A 23,532-nucleotide genomic window follows, 5' to 3' on the forward strand; every position below is an offset into this window, starting at 1 on the left:
AGTTTAACTCCAGCCATAGCCAATGAGAGAATCTGAATTCTTAGAAAAACTGTGAACCCTTTGGAGCACTCCTTGTGTTCCAGACCTTGTTCTAAGCACTTTACTTTCATTAAATCATTTAATCCACACAGACACATGTATTATTATTACACTCTCTTTACAGATGAAGAAACTGAAGCACAGAGAAGGTATATAACTTTCCCATTAGCAGTACATGGCAGAAGGGCAATCTGGCTTCAGAGCCCATGCTCTTGCTCACTCTCCTTTGCCCTCTGAGTGTCAGTGTATCTTTGCAGACATGCCAACCCTTGTATGTAGTTGGGAAGACTTCTGAGGAGAAGTTTGATCCAGACTGCACACAGCCTTCACCAGAGTTCAGTGCAATTGGGCAGCCCCCTAAGGCCATATCTTTCTGATAGCCACTAACTGATATAGAGTCTTGGTCCAGTAAGTTTAGAAGACACAGGGTTAAGCAAAAGGAACCAGGGTTCTTGATGTAGGACTTTCAGGACCTGATTGTCACCACTTCAGTCAAGGATTGAAGGGGGTGGATGGTCTTTGTGATGTGGCCACAGTTGTGTGTGTATGTGTGGGTTTTTTTTTTTAAAATGGATTATCCTCATGTTCCATTTTGCCTGATTTATTTTAATTTGAGTCATTCATTTCATGCATGATATTTTTAATCATCAAGAAATGGAGCATATGTAATCACCTACAAATAACAAATAAAAACACCACTTGTGAATGCCTTAAAACAAACCTTTCCATCCATCTCTAGTGTACTAAACAGCAAATTTAAGGTGAGATGGCTTCTATTCCACTTTCTTATTCTACTTCACAAGTAAATTCAATCCCAGAGACAATTTCACACATATTCTATAGGATTATTTCATGGCTGTTGGGAATCAACATACTACCCTCCTTTTCTTGTGGAAAAGAAGATCTTCCTTTACCAACCACAAATGTTTGAAATTTCTGTAACAAAAATTTTTATCTCGTAATCATCCATAAATTTAAAAATTCATATATCCCTGGGAAATGGATAATTTTCAAGTAGTGTGCTAAAAATAAATAAATGAATAAACTCTCTTTACAAGGAAGGTAGGAGGGAATGGATGAAAGAGGGAAGGAATGATAAATAAGAGAGTACATGGGAAAGGCATGTCCTTCCAAACAAGCCCTTGCCACCTTAAAGGACCTTTGATCACTGCAGCCTCATGCCCACAAAAGAGAGAAACAGATGTTGTGTCAGAAAGTCCCATGGCACTCCCTTTGTACTGGGTGGGATGAGATGCTATGAGGTTAATTTTATGTGTCAACTTGACTGGGCCACACGATACCCAGACATTTGGTCAAACATTATTCTGGGTATGTTCTGTGAGGGTATTTCTGAATGAGATTAATATTTGAATTGTTAGACTGAGTAACAGTTTTTGGCCCTCCCCAGTGTGAGTGGACCTTACCCAACTAGTTGAAGGCCTGACTAAAACAAAAAGGCTGACCCTCCCTTAAGTAAGGACAAACTCCTCTTGCCTGACTTCCTTACAGCTAGGATATAGGTCTTTTCCTGCTTTCAGACTCAAATTGAAATATCGGTTCTTCTTGGGTCTTGAGTCTGTCAGCTTTCAGACTGGAACTTACACCATCAGCTCTCCTGGATTCTAGCTTGCTGACTGTAGATCTAGATACTTGTTAGCTTCCATAACCATGTGAGCCAATTCCATGAGAAAGGCAGAGAGAGGGGCAGTTTAGATAATTTATACATAAATTTATGTATGTATATCTAGATCTTGTTGGTTCCATTTTTCTGGAAAACCTTGGCTAATATAGAACCTTCTTGTTACAATACTGTCATGACTCACCAGATGTCAGAAAAACATGACTCACAGGAAGAATCTGAAGGGCAGTTAAGGAGAGCTTTTGAGGTATTAAGGGGCAAAGCTCATGCAACCATTTACAGACAACTGGAAACAACATAAATGTGTTTATGACTCAAGCAATGTCTCTCTAATGCTATCTCTTAACAAGCTGGTCATTTGAAGTAAAGATTTTCATACCTCAAAGCTATTTCTCACAAAGGCAGGGAATTCCCAGGGCAGGGAATTTATGTCTTATTGTTTTAACTGTACCAAGAATCCAAGGACCTGAGGATATAATTCAAGATGTCTCATACAGTTCATTATAGACTACCAATTCCACCAGGAGTCTAGTAAGAAATTATCGCTTTCTCCCAAGCAAAAATGAATTGGAACCAGAAAATCTTGTGCCATAAAATAATGAAGTTTTCAAAAAATCATGAGGGCATGTCAAAGGATACAGGAGGCAGTTTGAAGGGGTTCCCAATAAGCAAATCTGGGACAATTTGAGCATGAAAATTAATTATTATAGTAAGAAATTATAGCACATTGAATAAAATAAGCATCAATAGATTTGTCATTAAAAATAGATAAACAAATGAGAAAAAGACCCTTGTCTTATAAGAATATGAACAAATAAATGTGGAAATAATAACAAGTTACATCATCAATGGACACTAAACTTTTCTGGGTTAAAACTTGATGATGGGTTATTTACATAGTCTAAAGTTATCTCCTGCTGTTTATTTACTAATTACAAAGATGACAATGGCAACATTTCATTGGAGAAACATGGCAGTCACCATCATAACCCAGTAGTCAAGGGTTAACATTGTCAAGGTGGAGACAGACCATCATCACACATCTGATGGATTTCACGGACAGCACATCACCTCTGGCATTTCTGCTAAAAAATGCATGATGTGATTCTAATTGTGAGAAAAACAAACAAAAAACATGTTGAGGACATTCTACAAAATAACCATCTTTATTTTAACAAATGTTGAGGGAAGAAGTCTAAAGAAATGCTGTGAAACTATTGAGTTTAAGAGAAAATAACAAGGGGCGCCTGGGTGGCTCAGATGGTTAAGCGTCTGCCTTCAGCTCAGGTCATGATCCCATGATTGAGTCCCACATCGGGCTCCTGGCTCAGCGGGAATGCTGCTTCTCCTTCTCCCTCTGCCTCTCTCCCTGCTCATGCTCTCTCTCTCTGTATCTCTGTGTCTCAAATGAATAAATAAAATCTTTAAAAAAAGAGAGAGAGACAATAACAAGATACATCAATTAAATGGGATGTGTAGCAAAAAGGAATGGTTACTTGGGGGACAACTGATAAAATTTGAATATGAACTGTGAATTAGATAATGGTATTATATCAGTATTAAATTATATGCTTTTATAATTGTACTATGGTTATGTAATAGATTATTTTTCTTCTTTAATAGTACACACTGAATTATTCAATGATGAAGGGACACAATGTCTCAAATTTCCTCTCAAATGGATAGATAGATAGATGACAAAAGCAACAAATTGAAATATTAGGTGAATCTAAATAGAAATATATTGGAGCTCCTTGTACTACTCTTGAAAACCCCTACAAGTTTAAATATATAACCAAATAAAGAAACAAACAAACCACTAAAAATGTAAGTTAAGGTACATCTCTACATCCCGGAGATGTCAGAAGTAAATTCTATAAGAGGACAAATCTGAAATCTGAAAACGACTAATTTTCTTACTAGCCATTAAGAATATGGTGGTAACTCACTAAAATTCCTGCCTCATGGAGAACAGAAAGATAGCCCAGCAGACAGACATTCCCTGAGCTCCAAGGCCACTCTTGTCAGCAGGTGCCCCCAATGCATCTCCTTCTACACAGGTACTCTCAGCAGGTACAACACCCATCAGCTTGGCTCAGTACTAGGGTCTCAAACTTGGTTCCCTAGAGAGGACTCTCTCATGGTCATTCCCTGATGGTAGTATCAATACGGTGACCACAGTGTGGACTTCTTCTTTTATAGGTAGTGTTGAGGGACTCACCACCTTCTCAGGTACTGCTCAGCCTTTTCCACAGATGGACTTCCTCAGCACCCTAGAATATAGATGAAGGCCCTTATTACAACTTCTAGAGTCAGTCTTAGGGCAACACAAGGTGACCTTGTGCACTAGTTATGCACTACTGGGTAACAAATTATCCTAAAACATGGAGACTTACACATTGCTCAGGCATACAAAATAACTCACCCCCTCCAAGACCCCCATAAGACTAACCTTATCCAAACCACAATTTTATTCTTTAAACTGGGCCAAGGTGGAGACAGACCATCTGTCTGTGCCCAGGTGCTGATGAGACTCATCTAGTGTAGTTTCTCTCAAACTGTGAACTGAAGAGGTGAGTTATCTGCCCACACACACCTATAACATATCATGGACAGTCATAGAGAATCATCATTGGCACTTCTATTGAGAGAGAGAGAGAGAAAGAAAGAAAGAAAGAAAGAAAGAAAGAAAGAAAGAAAGAAAGAAAGAAAGAAAGAAAGAAAGAAAGAAAAGGAAGGAAGGAAGGAAGGAAGGAAGGAAGGAAGGAAGGAAGGAAGGAAGGAAAAAAGAAGAAGGAAAGAAAAGAGGGAAATGAGAGGAACACAGGAACCACTGGGCATGAGTACTGAACTCCAGCTGGGAAAATACTGGAAGCTCATTGCTTAGTGCTCATTCTTAGTCTTGCCCAACTGTTACTCCCCAGGGCTACAGGCTCTGCCTTGTGGGTCCTGGGTCCAAACTCTAAGACCTTCTTCCTTTTCATGAAAATTAGCATGCAATTGAAACTGAGTGGTTTTCTCAGCTGACTTCCTGCTGGTAGAATTTGTGGGGACAAACAGACTACTGTGTATGGTACCATCTCCATATCCTTCAGTCCATGCAGACAGTGCTTCACCTAATAGGAATCTTTTAAATTTTATGAAACTTATTTGCAGCCATCTTGTTAAACAAAAGTCACACTTAAAACCTGTTTGAGGGGGAGGAGCAAGAGGGCGGAGGAGTAGGAGACCTGGATTTCGTCTGGTCTCAAGAATTCAGCTGAACAGACATCAAACCAGAACGGGAGAACTCTAGCGCTGGGGGAATACTGCACATAGAATTCATGGCTTTTTTACCTGACTCATTTGTTTTTCAAAGTTAATTTTTTAACTATTTTTTTTAATTTTTCTTTTTCCCTTTTTCAACCAATATCTTATCAATCCTTTTTGAAAAAAAAATTTTATTTTTCATTTTTAGAGTCATATTCTATCCCTTCATAGTAGATACCTTTATTTTTGGCATATATATATAAGTTATTCTCTCTTTAAAATTTTGAGATACAGTTTCTTCTAACAGATCAAAATATACCCTAAATCTCTAGTGTATGGCTTTCTTCTAGTCTCCTGCCTGATCACATTCTCTCACTTTTTTTTCTTTTTTTTTAAATCTTCTTTCTTTTTTCAAACAACTTCTTATCTTATCAATTCCTTTTATAAAATATTTTATAATTTTCATCTTTATAGTCAACATCCATCCCTTCATTGTATCAACCCTTATTTTGTACATATAGAAGTCTTTCATTTTTAAAATTTTAAGAGGCACTTTTTCTAACAGACCAAAATACACCCAAAATCTAGTGTGTGGAACTGATCTATGCATTAGCCTGATCATATTTGGTCATATTCTGTTTTTTTGTTTTGTTTTGTTTTGTTCTGTTTTTGTTTGTTTTTAAATTTTTCTTTTTCTTTTTTTTTCCTCTTTCCTTTTTCTTTCTTTCCCTTCCTTTCCCCCTGGTTTCAGGTCTTTTCTGATTTGTTTACAGTATATTTGCTGGGGACGTTGTTACCCTGTTAGCATTTTGTTCTCTCACTCATCTATTCTCCTCTGGACAAAATGACAAGATGAAAAAAATCACCTCAGCAAAAAGAACAAGAGGTAGTACCGTCCACCAGGACCTACTCAATATGGACATGAGTACAATGTCAGACCTAGAGTTCAGAATCATGATTTTAAAGATACTAGCTGGGCTTGAAAAAAGCATGGAAGTTATAAGAGAAACCCTTTCTGGAGAAATAAAAGAACTAAAATCTAACCAAATCGAAATCAAAAAGGCTATTAATGAAGTGCAATCAAAAATGGGGGCACTAACTGCTAGGATAAATGAGGTAGAAGAGAGAATCAGCAAAATAGAAGACCAAATGATGGGAAAAAAAGAAGCTGAGAAAAAGAGAGATAAACAACTACTAGATCAGGAGGGCAGAATTGGAGAGATAAGCAATACGATAAGATGAAACAACATTAGAATAATTGGGATCCCAGAAGAAGAAAGAGAGAGAGGGGCAGAAGGTATATTGGAACAATTATAGAAGAGAACTTCCATAATGTGGGGAAGGAAGCAGGCATCAAAATCCAGGAGGCACAGACAACCCCCCTCAAAATCAATAAAAATAGGTCAACACCCCGACATCTAATAGTAAAACTTATGAGTCTCAGAGACAAAGAGAAAATCTTGAGAGCAGCTCGGGAGAAGAGATATGTAACCTATAAAGGTAGAAACATTAGATTGGCAACAGACCTATCGACAGACACCTGGCAGGCCAGAAAGGACTGGCATGATATCTTCAGAGTATTAAAGGAGAAAAATATGCAGCCAAGAATACTATATCCAGCTAGGCTGTCATTGAAAATTGAAGGAGAGATAAAAAGATTCCAGGACAAACAAAAACTAAAGGAATTCGCAAACAGGAAACCAGCCCTCCAAGAAATATTGAAAGGGGTCTTCTAAGCAAAGAGAGAGCCTAAAAGAAACATAGATCACAAAGGAACACAGACAATATACAGTAAAGGTCAACTTACAGGCAATACAAGGGCACTAAATTCCTACCTTTCAATAGTTACACTGAATGTAAATGGGCTAAATGTCCCAATGAAAAGACGCAGGCTATCAGAATGGATTAAAAAACAAGACCCATCAATATGCTGTCTGCAAGAGACTCATTTTAGAACCAAAGACACCCCCACATTGAAAGTGAAGGTGTGGAAAACCATTTACCATGCTAATGGACACCAAAAGAAATGGACACCAAAATGGCAATCCTTCTATCAGAATATTAGATTTTAAAACAAACACTGTAATAAGAGATGAAGAAGGACACTATATCCTACTTAAGGGGTCTATCCAACAAGAAGATCTAACAATTGTAAATATCTATGCCCCTAACATGGGAGCAGCCAATTATATAAGGCAATTCATAACAAAACCAAAGAAACACATTGACAACAATACAAAAATAGTGGGGAACTTGAACACCCCCCTCACTGAAATGGACAGATCATCTAAGCAAAAGATCAACAAAGAAATAAAGACTTTAAACGACACACTGGACCAAATGGACTTCACAGACATATTCAGAACATTCCATCCCAAAGCAACGGAATACACATTCTTCTCTAGTGCCCATGGAACATTCTCCGGAATAGATCACATACTAGGTCACAAATCAGTTCTCAAGCGGTCCAAAAGATTGGGATTATTCCCTGCATATTTTCAGACCACAATGCTTTGAAACTAGAACTCAATCACAAGAGGAAAGTCAGAAAGACCTAAAATACATGGAGGTTAAAGAGCATTCTACTAAATAATGAATGTGCCAACCAGGAAATTAAAGAAGAATTTAAAAACTTCATGGAAACAAATGAAAAAGAAAAGAAAACTGTTCAAAATCGTTGGGATGCTGCAAAGGCAGTCCTGAGAGGAAAGAATCTAGCAATACAAGCCTTTCTCAAGAAACAAGAAAAGTCTCAAATACACAACCTAACTCTACACCTAAAGGAGCTAGAGAAAAAACAGCAAATAAAGCCTAAACCCAGCAGGAGAAGAGAAATAATAAAGATCAGAGCAGAAATCAATGAAATAGAAACCAAAAGAACAGTAGAGCAGATCAACGTAACTAGGAGCTGGTTCTTTGAAAGAATTAACAAGATTGATAAACCCCTGGCCACACTTATCAAAAAGAAAAGAGAAATGACCCAAATCAACAAAATCATGAATGAAAGAGGAGAGATCACAACCAACACCAAGGAAATACAAACAATTATAAGAACATATTATGAGCAACTCTATGCCAGCAAATTAGATAACCTGGAAGAAATGGATGCATTCCTAGAGATGTATCAACTACCAAAATTGAACCAGGAAGAAATAGAAAACCTAAGCAGACCTATAACCACTAAGGAAATTGAAGCAGTCATCAAAAATCTCCCAAGAAACAAAAGCCCAGGGCTAGATGGCTTCCCAGGGGAATTCTACCAAATATTTAAAATATTAATACCTATTCTCCTGAAACTGTTCCAAAAATAGAAATGGAAGGAAAACTTCCACACTCATTTTATGAGGCCACCATTACCTTGACCCCAAAACCAGACAAAGACCCCAACAAAAAGGAGAATTATAGACCAATAACCTTGATGAACATGGATGCAAAAATTCTCACCAAAATACTAGCCAATAGGATCCAACAGTACATTAAAAGGATTATTCACCATGACCAAGTGGGATTTATCCCTGGGCTGCAAGGTTGGTTCAACATCCGCAAATCAATCAACATGATACAATTTATTAACAAAAGAAAGAACAAGAATCATATGATCCTCTCAATAGATGCAGAAAAAGCATTTGACAAAGTACAACATCCTTTCTTGATCAAAACTCTTCAAAGTATAGGGATAGAGCGTACATACCTCGATATCATAAAAGCCATTTATGAAAAACCTACAGCAAATATCATTCTCAATGGGGAAAAGCTGAGAGCTTTCCCCCTAAGGTCAGGAACACGGCAGGGATGTCCACTATCACCACTGCTATTCAACAAAGTGTTAGAAGTCCTAGCCACAGCAATCAGACAACAAAAAGAAATCAAAGGCATCCAAATTGGCAAAGAAAAAGTCAAACTCTCACTCTTTGCAGATGATATGATACTTTATGTGGAAAACCCAAAAGACTCCACCCCAAAAGTCCTAGAACGCATACAAGAATTCAGTCAAGTGGCAGGATATAAAATCAATGCACAGAAATCAGTGGCATTCCTATACATCAACAACAAGACAGAAGAGAGACAAATTAAGGAGTCGATCCCACTTACAACTGCACCCAAAACCATAAGATACCTAGGAATAAATTTAACCAAAGAGGCAAAGGATCTGTACTCAGAAAAGTATAAAATGTTCATGAAAGAAATTGAGGAAGACACAAAGAAATGGAAAAACTTTCCATGCTCATGGATTGGAAGAACAAACATTGTGAATATGCCAATGCTACCTAGAGCAATCTACACAGTCAATGCAATCCCCATCAAAATACCAACCACTCTTTTCAAAGAAATGGAACAAATAATCCTAAAATTTGTATGGAACCAGAAGAGACCCCAAATAGCCAGAGGAATGTTGAAAAAGAAAAGCAAAGCTGGCGGCATCACAATTCCGGACTTCCAGTCTATTACAAAGCTGTCATCATCAAGACAGTATGGTACTGGCTCAAAAACAGACACATAGATCAATGGAACAGAATAGAGAGTCCAGAAATGGACCCTCAACTCTATGGACAACTAATTTTTGACAAAGCAGGAAAGAATATCCAATGGAAAAAAGACAGTCTCTTCAACAAATGGTGTTGGGAAAATTGGACAGCCACATGCAGAAGAATGAAACTGGACCATTTCCTTACACCACACACAAAAATCGACTGCAAATGGCTGAAAGACCTAAATGTGAGACAGGAGTCCATCAAAATCCTAAAGGAGAACACAGGCAGCAACCTCTTCAACCTCAACCGCTGCAACTTCTTCCTAGAAACATCGCCAAAGGCAAGGGAAGCAAGGGCAAAAATGAACTATTGGGAGTTCATCAAGATAAAAAGCTTTTGCACAGCCAAAGAAAGTCCACAAAACCAAAAGACAACTGACAGAATGGGAGAAGATATTTGCAAATGACATATCAGATAAAGGGCTAGTATCCAAAATCTATAAAGAACTTCTCAAACTCAACACCCAAAGAACAAATGATCCAATCAAGAAATGGGCAGAAGACATGAACAGACATTTTTCCAAAGAAGACATCCAATGGCCAACAGACACATGAAAAAGTGCTCAACATCGCTCGGCATCAGGGAAATCCAAATCAAAACCTCCATGAGATACCACCTCACACCAGTCAGAATGGCTAAAATTAACAAGTCAGGAAATGACAGATGTTGGTGGGGATGCAGAGAAAGGGGAACCCTCCTACACTCTTGGTGGGAATGCAAGTTGGTGCAACCACTCTGGAAAACAGTATGGAGATTCCTTAAACAGTTGCAAATAGAGCTACCATACGATCCAGCCATTGCACTCCTGGGTATTTACCCCAAAGATACAAATGTAGGGATCCGAAGGGGTACGTGCACCCCAAATTTTATAGCAGCAATGTCCACAGTAGCCAAAGTATGGAAAGAGCCAAGATGTCCATCAACAGATGAATGGCTAAAGAAGATGTGGTATATATACACAATGGAATATTATGCAGCCATCAAAACGAATGAGATCTTGCCATTTGCAACGACGTGGATGGAACTGGAGGGTGTTATGCTGAGTGAAATAAGTCAATCAGAGAAAGACATGTATCATATGACCTCACTGATATGAAGAATTCTTAATCTCAGGAAACAAACTGAGGGTTGCTAGAGGGGTGGTGGGTGGGAGGGATGGGGTGGCTGGGTGATAGACATTGGGGAGGGTATGTGCTATGGCGAGTGCTGTGAATTGTGCAAGACTGTTGAATCACAGATCTGTACCTCTGAAACAAATAATGCAATATATGTTAAGAAAAAAAAGAAGAAGATAGCAGGAGGGGAAGAATGAAGGGGAGGGAATCAGAGGGGGAGACTAACCATGAGAGACGATGGGCTCTGAGGAATAAACTGAGCATTCTAGAGGGGAGGGGGTGGGGTGATGTGTTGGCCTGGTGATGGGTAATAAAGAGGGCGCGTTCTTGGGGCGCCTGGGTGGCTCAGTCGTTAAGCGTCTGCCTTCGGCTCAGGCCATGATCCCGGGGTCCTGGGATCAAGCCCCGCATCGGGCTCCCTGCTCAGCGGGAAGCCTGCTTCTCCCTCTCCCACTCCCCCTGCTTGTGTTACCTCTCTCGCTGTCTCTCTCTCTCTCTCTCTCTCTGTCAAATAAATAAATAAAATCTTTAAAAAAAAAAAGAGGGCGCGTTCTGTGTGGAGTACTGGGTATTATGCACAAACAATGAATCATGGCACATTACATCCAGAACTAATGATGTAATGTATGGTGATTAACATAACAATAAAAAAATAAAAATAAATTATTTGAAATAAGCCTTTCTCCACTCTGGGCTTCTGCTGAGAGATAATACCCTATACTTCTCAGAAATGTTTTTGGTTGATTGAGAGGGACTGTGAGAGACACACATCACTAAATACCTATAGGACCTGAATGAGTAGCACCCTGAGGAACCACTTTTAGTCTTCCTGAGATTTTATTTTATTTTATTTTATCATGTTATTTTAATCACCATACATTACAGGATTAGTTTTTGATGTAGTGTTTCATGATTCATTGTTTGTGTATAACACCCAGTGCTTCATTCAGTACGCGCCCTCTTTAATACCCATCACCAGGCTAACCCATCCTCCCACCCTCCTCCCCTCTAGAACCCTCAGTTTGTTTCTCAGGGTCCATCGTCTCTCATGGTTCGTCTCCCCCTCCGATTCCCCCCCTTCATTTTTCCCTTCCTGCTATCTTCTTCTTTTTTTTTTAACATATAATGTTATTTTTTTCAGAGGTACAGGTCTCTGATTCAACAGTCTTACACAATTCACAGCATTCACCATAGCACAGGTATATGCTCTGGCTAACATTTTATTTTTTTAAAGATTTTATTTATTTATTTATTTATTTATTTATTTATTTGACAGACACAGAGAGAGAGCACAAGCTGTGGGGGAGGGGCAGAAGGAGAAGCAGACTCCTGACTGAGAAAGGAACCTGATGCCGGGCTCGATTCCAGGACCCTGAGATCATGACCTGAGCTGAATGCAGACGCTTAACCGACTGAGCTACCCAGGTGCCCCTTCCTGATGTTTTAATAAGGAATTTTTTGGTTACCTCCTTGGTCTCATCTTATATCATGCTTTCCTGATAGTGTCGGGGACTTGATCTTTGCTTAGAAGACATGTCTTCATTTTAGCGTCATTTGCTATTTGAGAGGCTGAAAATCTTCACAACCAGCGACACCATGACTTTTTTGTTCTTTCCCATGTTTTATGTCTTTCCTCTTGCATCTTATTATAAGCAGAAAGAAAACAGATGCCACTTTCAACATTCTGCCTGGAAATGTCTTCAGCAAAATCATCAGTTCACTAGAAACATCTTCAACATCCACATCAATGCAGGTTTCAGTGTTTCTCAACTTTCTGCCCCTGAAGGACAAGGATTTCCCTCCCTCTAGTTCCCAATAAGATTTTCCTCTTTTTAGTTTTTGCTTTCACTGGCAGTTGCCTCAAAATCTAAAATCCTAGTACCAGTAAGACAGGTTAGCCTTCCACTGATGATCTCTGCAAATTCTGAGAGTGTCCACTTATTTCACAGTTCCAGAGTCAAAGCTACATTTTACGTTGTCTGTTATGGTGAGTTCCCATTTCCTATTGGCCAAAATCTGTATTAGTTTTGTATTGCTGTATAAAAAATTAGCCCAAGACATTTAGCTTAAAACAACAAATTGTCCCAGAGTATCAGGAATCCAGAAATGTCTTAGGTGGGTGGTCCTTACAAAGGCTTTTTCATGAGGCAGCAATCAAGGATCTGAGGTAATTTTAGTTACACAGAAATGGCATTTCACAATTGCATATGGTTTAGTCAACATTACATATCACAGATTTGGAATATCCTCATGTTTTCTAATAATTAAAAGAGTTTACCCAATAAATCAAGCCAGAAATACTTTTGTATATTTAAGTAAAGGTGTTTTTAGAATGGGGAGCAAAGGATGCTTCTCAGAACAGACTGGATAAATGCCTCCTTTCTTCCAAATGGAAAACAACTTAAGCTGCATAAGGAAAAAATGTAACAATAAATTAAGTAAATATATTTTCTTTTGTCAAGTCCATGTTGAATAGCTGACTTCAAGTCTCCTAAATAAAATTTCTGGGCATTTGGAAATACAAGAGTGACTTCTTACTAAGGATTGATATTTCCATTTACTTCATCAATTTCATTAATCATTCCACTTGTTCCTTATTCACCCCACTATGAACTGGAGTCTGTGTGATGAGGTGCCATATGAAGTAAAATAACTTCTGTAAACAAGATGAACATTGAAGGGAAATATGCATCAGGAAAGGAAATTTAAACTTGACTGTCAAAAATGTCACCATGATGGTTTCTTACAAACTGGATTTTGCAGATAGTGATGGGATGAAGCTCTCAAGGGCTTAGAGAATTTATCTTGACCTTTGATAGAGCTGGCAAGATCTTATCCACCTTTTAGGATGTAACTAAGAATTTTCAACATAGTTTATTCTGACTCAGTCTTTCTTCTTAATGATACTTAAGTCCTCTTTCATTGCTAAGCACTAATCTAAAACTAACTGCGAGTTTCTCCTCCCTGAGAGCACAGGAAAGGCAAAACAAAAGAAATGGAACAGGGGTTCACCCCTGTGATGAGAAATACCACCATCTTTCTGTAGGCAAGTCCCACAGGATTTCACAGTAAGTGGAGAATTATGGCCACATTATTCCACATATCAGTAAGGATAATTAGCATGATCTAATGCAAGCATGGAAGGGCAGCATGACTATGATTCCCATTTGTTAGATGGATAAACTGAGGTTGAACAAGATGAACAATTTAGCCAAGATCATGGGCTACTCTCCCTGTCAGATTCCCACTCTTTCTGCTATGTCATGGCAGCTTAACTAAGAAAGAACACAGATGATGCCATCTAAACACAAAAAGTATGGATCCAAGAATCTCAGTGGGAGAACTGGTAAAATATGTGAAGCAGAAGATTTCATGTTTGTCTTGAAGGACATGACTAGAGCATTCCTTGGAGTAGTGTGGCTATCATGGTAAGGACCTGACCATTCTGATATCCCTATAAACGTCTTCTGCCTTGTGGTTTAGCTCTGCCTACCAAACTTTATATTCCAGGTAACAGGCTGATACCCACAGCCCCACCCTTAGCAAGGTCTTGCATCCCTGGTCTGAGCTACAAGCAAGACATAATGGTTTTAAGATCTCATCTCTACTTGTTCCATTTTCCTGTTACATTTTCAGTTTCCAGATGGTAGTATCATGTCTGTTATAGCAGTAGCTTCTGAACAAATGTACCTAAAACAGGTCTTAGCACATAGCAGGCACTTACTTGATAAAGATCCACTGCCATTGGGTAACCGCTTGTACCGTGGACCCAACACTGCTCCCAAAGTGAAATTTCCAGGACATGTCAGGAGAAGGACATCTGTGGACAGAACATTCTTGGTCCTCAGATTTGAGACCTGCTTTGAGAATTTGTCCTGAACATCACTGGCTGGGCAAGGACACGGCCATGGCCCAGCTGCAGGTTTCACACATTATTTAATGAGCTGTTTTCTGAAGAACAAAAAGGACTGTTGTCTGGGAATTGCTTTTATAAGTGAGCCAATTAATGAGGGTTGAAACTTCAACAGGGCCTCTATCATTGTCTCCTAGGAGACATCTTCTGAAGCCATGGGACCTTGGGTAGAAATACTCTACCTCTTTTGAAAGCTCTTCAAGTGCATCCTCAAGCTCAGAGTACTAAGCCCTGGAAGGAACAATATGCTTTCTGATTAACACAAGAATTTTCCAGTAAATTTTACCCAAAAGGAAGTGAGGGACAAAATTACATAGTTAAGTTTTAAGTACTTATTATGTGCAATATCATGCAATGGACAGAATGTTAAAGGGTAAAAAAACACAAGTAGGAAATACCAATAACATTTTAGGACCTAGGATCTTTCTCTTTCTTTTTTTCTTGATCTTGATCAAAATACACGTGGAATGTGTACACAGACATAAAACTGACTATTTTCTAACAGGCAAGCCTGGGGGCAAAGCTGTTTTAGTTTCTCTAGATACTTCTGAGAACATAAACAAGTAAAATAACATACATGTATCTAAATTTTCTTCACTGTAAAATGAATAATCAAGATTATCTTTTACATTGAAAATATGTATTTGTCCACTTAATAAGTAGCATGTTCCTTTTCAGTGCAAGCATTGCTCTGGGTATGAAGGATGAAACAACAAATGACTAGACATAATTTTTATGGAATTTAGACTCGTGATATAAATATTAAAATATAATCAATCCACCACCAATAAGACACAATAATCCTAAATATAGATGCACCAAAAACAGAGCCTCAAAATACATGAAACAAAACAAAATCTGATAGAGCTGAAAGGAGAACAACACAAACCTAGAATTATAAATCAAGATGTTAACACACCCTCTTAACTACTGATAGAAGTATTGACAGAAAATCAGCAAAGATTTAGAAGATCTAAGCAAGATAGACAACCAGCAGGATGTAATGGACATATTACACCATTGTGTGCAACAGCTCTAGAATCTACAGCTTTTCAAACACCTGTTGAACAGTCACCAGGATAGGGCATTTACTGAACTCAAAGTTAACCTCAACAAATTGGGGATATATATTTTCAGATCATAATAGAAATGAAACCAGAAATCAATAATGGAAAGAAAATGAGAAAATTTCGAAATACTTGAACATTGAACAGCATACTTTGCAAAAACCCATGAGTCAAACAAGAAATGTTAAAGAAAATTTTAAAATATACACAACTGAATAAAATAAAAATACCATGCATCAAAATATGTAGGACTAAGAAAAAGTGCTAAGAAGAAATTTTTATTAATTCACAAAAGAATAAAATTTTAGATCAATAAGTTCTTAATAAACTAGAAAAATTAGAGCAAAATGAACCCAAAGAAAGAAAGTACTAAAGACAAAAGTAGAAATTAGTGGGACTGAAAACAAGAAAAGAATAGAGAAAAGCAATGATACAAAAAGCTGGTTCTTTTGAAAAAAATCAATAACATTGGTAAATCTCTAACAAAACAAAGAGAAAAAAGACAGAAGATATACAAATCACCAATACCAGGAATCAAGTCATAGATATATCTACAGACCTGATCCATTAAAAGAATTGTAACAAGGGCTCCTGGGTGGCTCAATTGATTAAGCAGCTGCCTTTGGCTCAGGTCATGATCTCAGGGTCCTAGACTTGAGCCCCACATCTGGATCCCTACCCAGCAGGGAATCTGCTCCTCCCTCTCCCTCTGACCACACCCTGTTCTCACACTCTTTCTCTCAAATAAATAAATAAAATCTTTTTTTAAAAAAAGGGATTGCAACAGAATTCTGTGGATGAATTTATGCTCATAAATTTGACAACTTAGAAGAAATGGACCAATTCTGCCAAAACCACTAACTACCAAAACTCAACCAACATGAAACAGAAAACAATTAAAGAAATTAAAATTATAATAAATAACCCCCTTTAGAATATCTTCAGATTAAGACTGATTCACTGGAGTATCATAACAAACATCTAAAAAGAAGTAATAGTAATTTTACACACAGACAAAGACAGTACAAAATAAGAAACCACAGACCAATAACTTTTACTACCTTAAATACAAAATTCTTCCATAAAGTACAGACATACTTTGTGCTCTGCTTTATTCCTCTTTACAAAATTTTGTGTGCCTATGTGTGGGTTTTTTTATTTTTCTACAAATTGAAGGTTTGTAGCAATCCTTCATTGAGCAAGTTTATCAAAACCATTTTCCAACAGCATATGCTCACTTTGTGTCTCTGTCACATGTTTAAAATTCTCACACCATTTCAAATTTTTTCATTTTTATTATATTTGCTGTAGTGATCTGTGTTCAGTGATCTTGATATTACTATCATAATTGTTTTGTGGCACCATGAACCGTGCCTGTTCTAGGATGGCAAACTTCATCAATAAATATTGTGGGTGTTCTGACTGCTCCACTACCCAGCCAGTCCCCATCTCCATCCCTCTCCTCAGCCTTCCCTATTCCATGAAACAGAATAATACTGAAATTATATCCGTTGATAAATCTACAACGGCCTCCAGTATTCAAGTGAAAGGAAAACTCCCATGTTTCTTGCTTTAAATCAAAAGCTAGAAATAATTAATCTTAGCAAAAAAGGCATGTGAAAACCAAACAGACTGAAATCTAGGGCTCTTGTGTGAAAAGTCAAGTTGTTAATGCAAAAAAAAAAAAGTTCTTGAAGGAAATCAAAAGTGCTACTCCACTAAACATACAAAAGATAAGAAAGCAAAACAGCTTTATGCTGATGTGGATAAAGTTTTAGTGGTCTGGATAGAAGATCAAACCAGCCAAAACATTCACTTAAGCAAAAGTCTAATCCAGAGCAAGCTCTTAACTCCTCAATTCTAGGAAGGCTGAGAGAGGTGAGGAAGCTGCAGGAGAAAAGTTTGAAGCTGCAGAGGTTGGTTCAAAAGGTTTAAGGAAAGAAGCCAGCTCCAGAACACAAAAGTACAAGGTGAAGCCACAAGTGGTGATGTAGAAGCTGCAGCAAATTTCCAGAAGATTGAATTAAGATAATTAATAGAGGTGGCCACACTCAAGAACAGATTCTGAACCTAAATAAAAGAACCCTACATTGGAAGGAGATGCCATCAAGGACTTTCATAGTTAGAAAGGAGAAGCCAGTGTCCAGCTTCAAAATTTCAAAACAAGCGGACTCTTTTGAGGCGGCTAATGCAGCTGGTGACCTTAAAATGACGTCAGTGTGAGGTACCTGGGTGGCTCAGTCAGTTAAGCATTTGCCTTTGGCTCAGGTCATGATCCTGAAGTCCTGGGATAAGCCCCACAATGGGCTCCCTGCCCAGTGAGAAGTCTGCTTCTCTCTGCCTCTCTCCTCCTCTCCCCGCTCGTGCTCTCTTTCTCTCTCTCTCAAATAAATAAATAAAATCCTTTTAAAAATGGAGTCAATGTTTATTTACCATTCTGAAAATCCTAGGGCTTTCAGAATTATGCTAAATCTATTCAGTCTGTTCTCTCTATGTGGAACAGCAAAGCATGAATGACTGCACATCTATTAACATCTTGATATACTAGATATTTTAAGATCACTATAGACACCAACTGCCAGAAGAAAAAAGATTCTTCTCAAAATATTACTGACCACTGACAATGAAACTGACCATCCAGGAGCCCTGATGGGGGTGTACAATGAGATTAATGTTGTTTTTATGCCTGCTAATGCAACATCCATTCTGCAGCCCATTCATCAAGAAGTAATTTCAACTTTTATATTTTATCATTTAAGGAATATTTCATTTGTTATACCTACCACAGATAGTAATTTCTCTGATGGGTCTGGGCAAAGTAAATTAAAAACCTTCTGGAAAGCCTTGACCACTCTAGATGTCATTAAGAAAATTCATGATTCATGGGAAGAGGTTAAAATATCAACATGAAAAGTTTAGAAGAAGCTGATTCCAACCCTTCTGTATGACTTTGAGGGGTTCAAGACTTCAGTGGGTGAAGTAATTGCACATGTGGGGGAAATAGCAAAATAAATAGAAAAATTAAAAGTGGAGCCTGAAGACTGAATGAACTGTGCGATTTCATGATAAAATTTGGATGGATGAGAAGTTGCTTTTTATGGATGAGCAGAGAAAGTGGTTTCTTGAGATGGAATCTACTGGTGAAGATGCTGTGAAGATTGTTGGAATGACAACAAAGGGTTTAGAATATTGCATACACTTGGTAAGGCAATGGCAGAGTTGGAGAGGATTGTTTCCAATTTTGAAAGATTTTTCTACTGTGGGTTATATGTTATCAAACAACACCACATGTTATAGAGAAACTTTATTTAAAAAAGAATCAAATGAATTGGTAAACTTCATTATTGTTTTATTTTAAGAAACTGCCACAGCCCCCCAGCCTTCAGAAACCACCACTCTGATCAGTCAGCAACTATCAACATCAAAGCAAAACTCTCTGCCATCAAAAAGATTACGACTCACTTAAAACTCATTTGATGGTTAACAGTTTTTAGTAACAAAATATTTTTAATAAAGGCATGTACATTGTTTTGTTTAGACATAGTGCTATTGCACATTTATAGATGGCACTATGGTGTAAACATAATTTTATATGCACTAAGAAACCAAAAAAAATTACTTGACTCACTTTATTGCAATACTTACTTTATTACAATGGTCTAGAACTGAACACACAACATCTGTGAGGTATGCCTATATTAGCATAATTTACTCAACAATGTAGAAAAATATATTCATCTTGAACAAATGGGACTAATCCCTGGCATGCAAAGCGATTGAACATTTGAAAATTAATCAGCATAATCCATTGTATCAACAGGTTAACAAACAAAAATCATATGATCATATCATTGGAGCAAAAAATTGACAAAATATAACAGTGTTTCATAAGAAATTCTCTCAGCAAACTACAAGTAGAGGGAAACTTCCTTAACTGGATAAAAAGCATCTATTAAAAATTACAGCTAACATCATGCTGAAAAGTGAAAGACAATCTTTTCCTCTATGTTGGGACAGAGCAATAGTATCTGCTCTGACAATACTTATTCATCACAGTAATGGAAGTTGTAGCTACTGCAATAAGTCAAGAATAGAAGTAAAATGCATACAGTTTAGAAAGAAAAAAGAAAAACTACCCTTATTTGCAGATAATGTAATTGGCTATTTAAAAAATCTCAAGGAATCTAGAAACAAAAAATACGTACATACATATAAAGACAAACTAAAATTAACAAGTGAGTACAGCAAGGTTTCAAAATTTAAGATCATCATGCAAAAATTAATTATATGCTAACAAGAAGTATATGCAAACCAAAATTAGAAACAATGCCATTTACAATCACTTCAACAAAATAGAAAATGTAGATTTAAACTGAATTAAACACAATTCAGGACCTGTTATCTGAAAATCACAAAACTGTTATGAAAGAAATTAATAAAAAATAAGACTTAAACAAATGAAGATATATGCCACATGCATGTATTGAAAGACTTGACACAGTAAAGATGTCAGTTTTCACCAAATCAGTCTATACTTTTAATGAAATTACTATCAAAATCCCAGCACATTTTTAAAGTAGGTTTATTGATAAATAATTCAATTTCTACACATACAGTTCAATCATTTGTGATAGAGAACTCTACCACTAACACAACAGTCTAATTTTATGATGTACTCAATCACCTGAAAAGAAATCTAGAACCCATTACTTTCCATTCCTCTTCTCCACTCCCAAGCCCAAGGTAAACACTAATCTATTTTCTATCACTTTGAATTTGACTATTTTGGACTTTAAATTATGTACAAAATCATACAATATGTGGTCTTTGGTGAATGGTCTATATTAGCCTACCATAATGTTTTTGTGGTTTATCCAAGTTCTAGCATATATCAGAACTTCATTTCTTTTTTATTGCTGAAAAATGTCTCGTTGCATGAAAACAATGCATTTTTTTCTGGGTCATATAATAACCCTATGTTGAACATTTTGAGAAACTAGCCAACCAGTTTCCAAAGCAGCTACATATTTTTAAATTCCCACCAGTGATATACACCAGGGTTTAATTCCTCTAGACCTTGCCAACACTTGATAGTTTATGTATTCTTTATAATAACTGACATAATTAGTGTGAGTAGTGGTACATGTGGTATTTTATTTTGGTTTTGATTTTTATTTTATTTATTTATTTTTTATTATGTTCACATAGCCAACATGTAGTACATTATTACTTTTCAATGAAGTGTTTAACAATTCATTAGTTGCATATAACACCCACTGCTCATCACAACACGTGCCCTCAATACCCATCACCTGGTTACCCCATCCCTCAATCCCACTCCCTTCTGTAACCATCAGTTTATTTCTCAGTGTCCAGAGTCTCTCATGGTTTGTCTCCCTCTCTGATTTCTTCCCATTCAGTTTTCCCTCCCTTTGCATGGTCCTCTGTGCTATTCCTTATGTACCACATATGAGTGAAACCATATGATTATTGTCTCTCTCTGCTTGACTCATTTCACTGAGCATAATCCCCTTCAGTTCCATCCATGTGCAAATGGTGAGTATTCATCCTTTCTGATGGCTGAGTAATATTCCATTGTATACATGAACCATATCTTCTTTGTCCATTCATCTGTTGAAGGGCATCTCAGCTCCTTCCACAGTTTGACTATTGTGGACATTGCTGCTATGAACATTGGGAAGCATGTGCCCCTTCTTTTCACTACATCTGTATCTTTGGGGTAAATTACCTAGTAGTGCAATTGCTGGGTCATAGGGTAGATCTATTTTTAACTTTTTGAGGAAACTCCATACTGTTTTCCAGAGTGGCTGTACCAGCTTGCATTCCCACCAACAGTGTAAGAGGGTTCCCCTTTCTTCACATCCTCACCAAAATTTGTTGTTTCCTTCTTGTTAATTTTTTTTGCCAATCTAACTGGTGTAAGGTGGTATCAAATTGTGGTTTTGATTTGTATTTCCCTAATGATTAGTAATGTAGACATTTTTTCATGTGTTAGCCACTTCTTTGCAGAAGTGTCTGTTCAAGTCTTCTGCCCATTTATTGACTGGATTATTTGTTTTTTGGGTGTTGAGTTTGATAAGCTCTTTATAGATCTTGGATACCAGCCCTTTACCTGTAATGTAATTTGCAAATATCTTCAACCATCCATGGGTTTCCTCTTAGTTTTGTGGACTGTTTCCTTTGCTGTGCAAAAGCTTTTTATCTTGATGAAGTCCCAAAAGTTCATTTTTGCTTTTGTTTCCCTTGTCTTTAGAGATGTGTCTTGAAAGAAGCTGCTCTGGCCAATGTTAAAGAGGTTAATACCTATGCTCTCCTCTAAGATTTTGATGGATTTCTGTCTCACATTGAGGTCTTTCATCCATTGAGAGTTTATCTTTGTTTATGGTGTGAGAGAATGGTCGAGTTTCATTCTTCTGCATGTGGCTGTCCAGTTTTCCCAGCACCATTTATGACGAGACTGTCTTTTTTCCATTGGATATTCTTTCCTGATTTGTCAAAGATTAGTTGACCATAGAGTTGAGGGTCCAATTCTGGGCTCTCTATTTTGTTACTCTTATGTGTCTGTTTTTGTGCCAATACCATGCTGTCTTGATGACCACAGCTTTTTAATATAGCTTGAAGTCAGGCATTGTGATGCCTCCAGCTTTGGTTTCCTTTTTCAACAATCCCCTGGTGATTCTGGGTCTTTTCTGGTTCCATACAAATTTCAGAATTGTTTGTTCCAGCTCTGTGAAAAATGTCGATGGTATGTTGATAGGGATTGCATTGAAAGTGTAGATTACTTTGGGCAGCATAGGCATTTTCACGATGTTTATTCTTTCAATCCATGAGCATGGAATGTTTTCCCATCACTTTGTGTCTTCCTCAGCTTCTTTCATAAGTGTTCTGTAGTTTCTAGAGAATAGATCCTTTACCTCTTTGGTTAGGTTTATCCTAGGTATCTTATGCGTTTTTGTGCTATTATAAATGGAATCAATTCCTTAATTTTTCTTTCTTCAATCACATTGTTAGTGTATAAAAATGCAACTAATTTCTGTGCATTGATTTCGTATCCTGCCACGTTGCTGAATTGCTGTATGAGTTTTAATAATTTGGGGGTGGAGTCTTTTGGGTTTTCCACATAAAGTATCATGTCATCTGTGAAGAGAGAGCATTTGACTTCTTTGCCAATTTGAATGCCTTTTATCACTTTTTGTTTTCTGATTGCTGATGTTAGGACTTCTAGTACTATGTTGAACAAAAGTGGTGAAGAGTGGGCATCACGGTTGTGTTCCTGACCTTAAGAGAAGAGCTCTCAATTTTTCCCCACTGAGAATGATATTCACTGTGGGCTTTTCATAGATGGCTTTTATGATATTGAGGTATGTTCCCTCTATCGCTACACTCTGAAGAGTTCTTTCAGTAAAGGATGCTGTATTTTGTCAAATCATTTTTCTGCATCAATTGAGAGGATCATAATGTTCTCGTCTTTTCTTTTTTTTCCCTTTTATTAGTGTTCTCTATCACGTTGGTTGATTTTGTGAATGTTGAACCACCCTTGCATCCCAGAAATAAATCCCACCTGGTGGTGATGGATAATGCTTTTAATGTACTGTTGGATCCTATTGGCTAGGATCTTGTTGAATATTTTGGCATCCATGTTCATCAAGGATATTGGTCTGTAATTCTCCTTTTGGATGGGGTCTTTGCCTGTCTTTGGGCCTCATAGAATGAGTTTGGAACTTTTCCTTCTGTTTCTATTTTTTGAAACAGTTTCAGAAGAATAGGTATTATTTCTTTAAATGTTTGGTAGAATTCCCCTGGGAAGCCATCTGGCCTTGGACTCTTGTTTTTTGGGAGATTTTTGATTACTGCTTCAATTTCATTACTGGTATTGGTCTGTTTGGTTTGTCTCTTTCTTCCTATTTCAGTCTTGGTAGTCTATAAGTTTCCAGGAAGGCATCCATTTCTTCCAGGT

This window comes from Eumetopias jubatus, unplaced genomic scaffold (assembly GCF_037043125.1).
Source record: "Eumetopias jubatus isolate StellerSeaLion01/CBP00866 unplaced genomic scaffold, mEumJub1_p1.0 scaffold_9, whole genome shotgun sequence".
NCBI classification, from domain to species: Eukaryota; Metazoa; Chordata; class Mammalia; order Carnivora; family Otariidae; genus Eumetopias; species Eumetopias jubatus.